Raw genomic sequence first — 8132 nt, 5'->3', positions numbered from 1 at the left:
CAGTTCTAGTCTATTGAATCTTGCCGGAACTCCCTTAGGAGGGTGATGTTAATGTTTATGTCCTCAAAAACCTATGAAGACATTATTGATTATAAATATTAATTGAATATTTTGATATATCCTTGAATGTTAAATTATTAATATTTAATATTGAATAATTTATAAATAAATATTAAAAAATTCCTTATTCATATATGAGGTTGTGACTTGTATTGTACGGATAATTAAGATCACTTAGCCATGAATAAAATAGTCAGTAATAAGTGCATATTTACCTATTAAGTTGTGTTATTTTCTCTTATTATTATTATTAAATTAACTCTGTAAACCTTTGATTAGTGTGATTTTGATTTGTTAAAATTTTGAATGGCTAATCATGAATAAAGACACATAAATACTTGATTGACAATTACTGTATTTCATAATTCAGATGATACGGATTTTGAACATGATGCAAGAAATAAGGTCCTAATATTATGGGATATTGCAATAAATTATTATGATTTGGAGCTAAATATCTGAATTCCCATTAATCGCTCATCTAGAAAATATTAGACTCTACAACTTATTCTTTTTAGTTCGTTTGTCCAGGAGTGGCACTGTATCCAATTTGTGAAGCTCCAAACTAAAAAAAACTAGCTTGTGCAGCTGGCTGCATGAAAGTACTTGGTCCATATACTGTAGGAGTAGTAAAAGTAGTCGATGGAGGATAAATGGATAGAGTTGTCATATGCGAAGGTTGAGCATTTGTTACATGAGTGGGAGGTGCTAGAAGTACTCTATACGCTTGAGCATATGGATCTTCTAGGTTTATAAATCCTTGAGCTCTTGTCAAGAACTCAGTCAATGTATCTGCGCTTTTACGTTGAAGATCTCCCCACAATAAAGATCCAGTTGTAAGTCCTGATGTTAGGGCCACTATTTTCATGTCATCGCGGACCTTGGCTTTAGCAGCCACATCCATCATTCTTTGGATGAACTTCCTCAAGATTTCTCCTTCTTGTTGCTTGACGTTGGTCAAGGAATTGGCTTCCAAGTCATATTCTTTGGCTACTATAAACTACTTTCTAAACATTACTTGTAGGTCTCTCCAGTTATGGATCGATCCCAAAGATAACCTCTTCCACCAGTCCTCCGTGGACATGCTTAGTGTTAATGAAAAACATAAACATTTTGCATCATCACTGGCCTAGGCAACTTGCATGATGCAGTTGTATTTGGACAAGTGGTCCCTGGGGTCTCTCCATCCTTCATACAGCTCCATTTGTGGCATTTGGAAATGCTCTGACAGTGGTGCATCAATGATTCTTTTTACACAAGGCTTCGTATCTTCTTCCTCAGAGTTTGACACATCACCACTTTGCTTTCTAGAAATCTTCTCAGTGATCTTATCAATTCCTTGACTTTGCATTTCAGGTGTTGAGTCTTATCACTTGAAAATTCTCTTTTGTGAAAACGATCGTTGATGTGGTTTCTCAGATCGTTCCCATAGGGTCTAGCTTAGTCTGCTTTGGCTTTTTCTTTCTTAGCATTCAATCTTCTTCAAAGATCATTTGTGGAAAGACTTCCATAACTGTCATCCGATACTGGATGTACTTTTTCAACATCCTCGTCGTGATTACTGGAATCACTAAGAGGGTGCTTATCCATCCGGGACTTTGGCTTTTGAACTTTGGCATTAGTTTTAATTTTCTCCGTGACTCTACCTCTAGAGTTGGTCTAGTCACCATGCCCTGAAGCATGGTTTCCTTTCCTCCTCTATTGAGGTTGGTCAGCAGTTTTAGACTTTTTATGCTGCTTGATAGAAGGAGTTTCTTCGATTCATCGACGACTATCTCTTTGCTTTTGTCTTAATTTACACTACAACAATTAACATTATTAGAGGTAGAGGAGTCCGCTGGTAATAATCCTTTAATCCACCGGTATTTGGCTTTAGCGACGGGGGTCCGCCAGTATTGGCCCGCCGATAATACCCCGTCGCTATTAATGATTAATAGCGGCGGACTAACACATCTGCCGCTATTAATCATTAATACCGGCGGACCATTAGCGGCGGGGCTCGCCGGTGTTTAACATCGAATTTTAAATTTCTGACACATTATTACCGGCAGGGGTCCGCCGGTAATAATTTTTTATAAAAAAAAAATAAAAGTAAATATAAATATTAAATATATTAATAATAATAAATATTTTTTATATTTATTTAATTAATTTTTTTTTCAAATTAATATTATTAATAAATATTTTAAATAAATATTAAAATTAAAATTAACAATAATTCAATTACTACACACATAATTAATTAAAAATTATCTATCATAAAAATTAAATAATTATCATCCATACATTATTTAAAACTTAAAGAAATCCAAACATAATTAAAAACTTAAATAAATCCACGCATAACTAAAATTAAGATAAACTAATTATTATTGTCTTGATTAAACAAATCATCTTCAAATTTTGAGCCAGTAGTGTTTAAGTTAATATCAGGGTTTGACGCATTGTCCTGAGCTCGCGATACTGGCGGTGATGGGTAATATGGTTGCTGGGAAGATAAAATCTCCACAAATTGTCAAGTCTGTCGTTGTTGTGGTAAATTTAGAGATTGTTGTTGTTGCGAAACATTTGGAGATTGTTGTGGCGAAAAGTTCGGGGATTGTTGCTGAAACTGACCAGGAAAAATATATGGATTTTGTGAACCGAAAAATTGACCCGAAGAAGTTTGCTGCATTGGACCCCCAAAAAACATCGGCTGCTGAGATGAACTCCCAAATTTACCAAACATCGGCTGTTGGGACTGTGATCCTCCAAAAAAATCAGAGTAGAAAAATTGAGGAGACTGGGAGGAGCGTCCAAACATGTTCGAAATAAGAAGAGATTGGGAGGCACTTCCCTGCACATTAGGAGATTGCTGAGTCTGCTGTAAAGGTTGTTGTTGCGGCCTTGGACATGTTGCACCACCCTAAGGTTGGGTAGGTAAATATTGTTGGAGGAATCTGTCAAATCGTGGGTCATACAGATCAGAAGTGTCCTGTCCCGGTGGAAAGCATTCACGCAATCTCTGAAACATCTCAGCCATAATACCAACACATTGAGAAAACGTACAAGCTGCTTGAGATTGAGTTTGACTTTTGCTTGAAGAGCTAGAGGTTCAATCTTGGCTGGAAATGAATAAGCAGAAGAATGGTTCACAAACTCAAGTTGAAAATTGGGTTACACCCAGGAGAAAGGGCTCAAAAATGGTGAATACGAGTCAACAGGAGGCTAAAGTTAGTAATGGCTATGAGGTGTTGAAGGAGATTGAGGGGGAAATGATATCAATCCCATCTAATGGATAACAATAATATTATTGGTTGGAACGTGAGAGGGTTGAATAAAGTGGAGAAACAGCGTGAGTTATTTGAATGTTGCAAGATGAATAAAGTGGGTTCTGGAGCTCTCTTTGAGACCGAAATTCACCATGACAAAGTTGAGATTTTGGTTATGAATAATCCGAATTGGAATTTCTATTCTAGTCAGGAGATCTCGTTTAGAATCTTGTTATTTTGGAAGGACAAAATGGTGGAAGTGAAGGTTTTACTAGAAGATAAGCAAATGGTTCACTGCAAGCATAAAATGGTAGGATTCAAGGAGGAATTCTACCTTATAGTAGTCTATGGGAAAAATTTGATTACTGATAGGAAGGACCTTTGGAATAAACTTGGAGGAATTGGTCACTTGAATGAGCCTTGGATTATCATTGGATATTTCAACGCCATGTTTCGCTTCAAAGATAGATATGGTGGGAGGAGAATCAAGGACACCGAGTTGCTTGATAGTCAAAGCTGGCTGGCTCAGGGGCAGGTTGAAGAGATGAAATATGCTGGCTCGTTTTACACGTGGTCGAACAAACATGAGAAGGGGAACCTGGTGCACTCTAAGTTGGATAGAATTTTCGCCAATGAGAAGTGGATTGATGCTTTCCCGAATACTGAAGCTAGCCTTAGATGGGGGAAATTTTGGATCATAGCTTTCGTCTCATTAAAAAACTAGCGATCAACAACAGGGTTTCAAGCCTTTTCAGTTTTGTAACTACTGGATGTCTAAAGTAGTCTACAAGGAGAAAGTGCTAAGTACTTGGGGAAAGAAGACTTCAACGGATCTTAAAAGATTGTACCAACAACTGATTAGGATCGAACATGTCCTTAAAAGATGCTTTGTCTCCAAGAATGAAGACCTTGTCAATAGTTATAAAGCTGCAAAAGAAGCCTACTTTAGTGCTCAAGAATGTTCAGCCAGCAACCCTGGTAATGTTACAGCACTGAGAGAGGAGAGAGAGCTTTATGAGACTTTCCAGGAGATCCAAAAACAATATTTCAGCTACCTTCACTAGAGCTCGAAAATGAACTGGATAAGATATGGGGATGAAAATTCGAGTTATTTCCATTCAATTATGAAAAAGAGGAAATTGGAGAATAAGATCTTTTCTTATAGCATTAATGGGAAGGTTGTTGATGAGTATGACCGGGTCATTGATCATTTCCTAAATCACTTTTGCAACTATATGGGGAGGAAAAGCTCTGCTACTAGAAGGGTGGAGTATGATGTGATTGATTTGGGTAACAAGTTATATCTTATGCAACAGGTGAAACTAATTCAACCATTTACAAAGAAGGATGTGAAAGAGGATCTGTTTGGTATTCATTCTGCCAAAAGCCCAGGACCGGATGGTTATGGTGCAGGATTCTTCAAAGGGCTTTGGGCAAAGTTGGGAGATGATATTTCTAAAGCTGTTTTGGGTTTCTTTCAACATGGTCATCTTCCGAAGGAGGTGAACGAGACAACCATCTCCCTCATCCCCAAGACTGAGAACCCCCAAAATACTAGTGACTACAAACTTATTGCCTACTGCAACACTATATACAAGTGCATCTCTTAGATGATTTGTTCAAGACTCTCTGAAGTTCTGCCTGTGCTCATTCATGAGAACCAATGAGCTTTTGTCAAACATAGGCAGCTTGCTCACAACATTTTAATCTTGCAGGACTTGTTGAAAGGCCCGAAAGAATTTATCTTCAAGATGTGTTATGAAGATAGATATAAGCAAAGCTTATGACACTGTGGACTGGTTATTTGTTGCTGATCTCTTAAAAGGTCTTTGTTTTCCTTCAAAGTTTATCAAGTGGATTCAGAGCTGTCTTCACTGTGCTTCGTATTCTCTTATGCTAAATGGAAGAATTCAAGGCTCTTTTAAAGGCGAGAAGGGTCTTCGCCAAGGAGATCCTATGTCCCCGCTCCTTTTTGTGCTCATTATGGAGTATTTGACTAGATTGCTTATCCAGAAGTCAAAGGAGAAAGGGTTTGGTTTTCACCCTCTTTATAAATCCATTGGCCTAGTCAATCTTTGTTTTGCGGATGATCTAATTATCTTTTGCAGGGGTAATGAGAAATCTGCCAAACTTGTTAATGAGGCTTTCCATTGGTTCAGTGAAACTACAGGGCTAGTGGCTGATAAATCCAAGTCCACTGTGTACTTTGGGGGTATTCAAAATGTTGGCAAACATAATCTTTTGAACATTCTTCAAATGGATGAAGGAAAGTTTCCCCTCAAATATCTCGGTGTGCATCTCAGGCCCACCAAATGGAGGTTCTCAGATTGTGGGATCATCATTGATAAAGTTCACAAACATTTTCATAATTGGGCTACCATGAATCTCTCGTTTGCAGGCAGAGCTCAACTGATCCATTATGTCCTTCTGGGTGTTCGAAACTATTGGATGAACCTTTTCTTACTTCCCCAAAAAGTTACTGCGGCCATTGATAAACGCTGCAGGGATTTTCTTTGGGGAGTGAATGGGAACCGTAGCAAATTACATATCCTCTCTTGGGAGAAAGTTTGTCTCCCCAAGAAACTTGGAGGCATCGGGTTTAGGGAAGGGAAGAAATGGAACATTGCTTTAATGGCTAAGTATCTTTGGGCTGTTTCGAGCAAGCAAAATAACCTATGGGTCAGATGGATTGATGCTATATATTTGAAAGGGCAAAGCATATGGACTGTCAACTTTCAGCAAGATGCTAGTTGGTATTTCAAAAAGCTTATCCGGCTCTGCTCAATTATAGGTGAAGATGATGTTAAGGCGGCGGTGAGGAGAGGTAAATTCCACTCTAAACTATTTTATGTTTCTTTTGTTCAAGTACCGACTGTTGATTATGCAAAGAACATATCGAATAGATTGATATTACCAAAACACAGGTTTATTGGTTGGCAATTAGTGAATGAACATCTGCTTACTAGAGATAATATAAGCAGATTCATTGTAATTCCTAATGAGAACTGTCCTGTTTGTGGTACTGAGAGAAAAACACATAGTCATTTATTTTATAGCTGCTGCCTCACTCAAAAGATCATCAAAGAGATTATGTCCTGGTGTGGTTATTTCATCTGGCCAAACAACATCAGATAGTGGTTGTCCAGGCCTTCAAATAATGTTAGGGAGCAGGTTTTGAATGCGATTGTTTTAGCTACCTTGTATGCTGTCTCGACAAACCAAAATAGCTGTGTTTTTGAGCAGAAATGTAAGCTAGCTGAGATTGTTAGTAAAGAGGTCAAGTCGACTGTCAAGCTGAGATTTTAAAGCTGTAATAGCAGGAGAAATGAACCCCTGTACGATTATATTGTTAATGTAATGGATAGTTGGTAAAGGGTGCGGCTGCTGCTCCTTGTGGCTGGCGGCTTTCCTTTTTGTGCTTTGTATTCTTTTTCTTGTTTTGAATAAAGAACTTCCTTCCTTGTTCAAAAAAAAAAAAATAATACCGGTGAGATGAGACGGTGGTGGAACGGTGGAAAAACGGAGTTGGACGGTGATGGATCGGAGGTGGACGGTGGTGGAACGAAGGTGATGGGTGGTGGATAGGAAGAGAAAGAGAGGAAATGGACATGAAAAAAATGGGAGAAAGGAAAAAATGGGCGTTCTAGTTCCTGAGTTATTTTTAGAGGGAAAGAACTACCGGCGGGACCCGTCGGTATTAATTGTCCTGCCGGTATTATTATAATTAGCGGCGGACCCCCGCCAGTATTGGTCCGCCGCTAATTAGTTTTGAATGGGATAGGCAGGCTTTTTCCCGCACTTTATATCCCACTCATATTAGCGGCGGGCTATCCACCGGTATTAATAAATGCCCGCCGCTAATAAGTTTTATATTTATTTTTTTAACAAAATAATTCAAAAACCCACATTAATACTGGCGGGCCCCCACATCTACCGGTATTATCCCATTATTAGGGGCAGATGTGGCCCGCCGGTATTGTCTCCGCTGGTATTAATAGAAATTGTTGTAGTGTTACGAACACATAAAGTTCTAGGATCTTTTGGATCTACTTTCTCAAGGGCATCAATTGTTGGAGAAGCTTGTGCGTCAGGGGCTATCTTAGTCAGAGCAATCATTACAGCCTCCATTCTGGTCATCTTTGTGAGCAGTTGCTCATAGAATTGATCTTGTCAAGTTAACCTGCTTTTTTCCAGTTGAAGTTGTCTAGCCATGATGATTATATGGTCTTACTTGTCAAGTTGGTTCTGCTCTCCAATGTAACCATCAACAACCTTATCTTAAGGGTCATCTTCATGCATATCCTCAGGTGTGTCCTGAGTGTTACCTTCAGCGTCCTCAGAATTGCTTTATCTAGATTTTGCATCTTTTATGATGGGATCGTCTCAGTTTCAATCTTCATCCTAGCTAGTGACCTTTCTGACAGCTATAGTCGCCTCGTGTGGATCATTAGAGTCCCTTGCTTTAGTGAAAAAAAGACTAAACTTTGTTCGGGTGAGGACCATGATTACTTGGATGCAATCTGTAAGTGGTCTCACTGCTTCCTTTAGCTCTCAACGAAAGCATCAAACTATTTACCTAGATTTTCAAAAAAAATGAATATAAACGATAAGAGCTAAAGAAATAAATAACTAATAAAGAAGAGTAAAGAAAAGACAAATAGTTCTTTACGTGGTTGGGGTATTAATTAGCCTTAGTCCACGAGTCAATGTTATTTAGTAGTTCTTAGCTTGAAAAGCCTTTTTCATAAGTTTTCTTGAGAAAAGTTTGCAAGAAAATTCAACCCTTAATCCATAGGATTCGATGGGTACTTATAATAGTTT

Source organism: Cannabis sativa, chromosome 8 (assembly GCF_029168945.1).
Source record: "Cannabis sativa cultivar Pink pepper isolate KNU-18-1 chromosome 8, ASM2916894v1, whole genome shotgun sequence".
Taxonomy (NCBI): Eukaryota; Viridiplantae; Streptophyta; class Magnoliopsida; order Rosales; family Cannabaceae; genus Cannabis; species Cannabis sativa.
The sequence above is the reverse complement of the archived record's forward strand: the minus strand, read 5'-3'. Positions refer to the sequence as shown.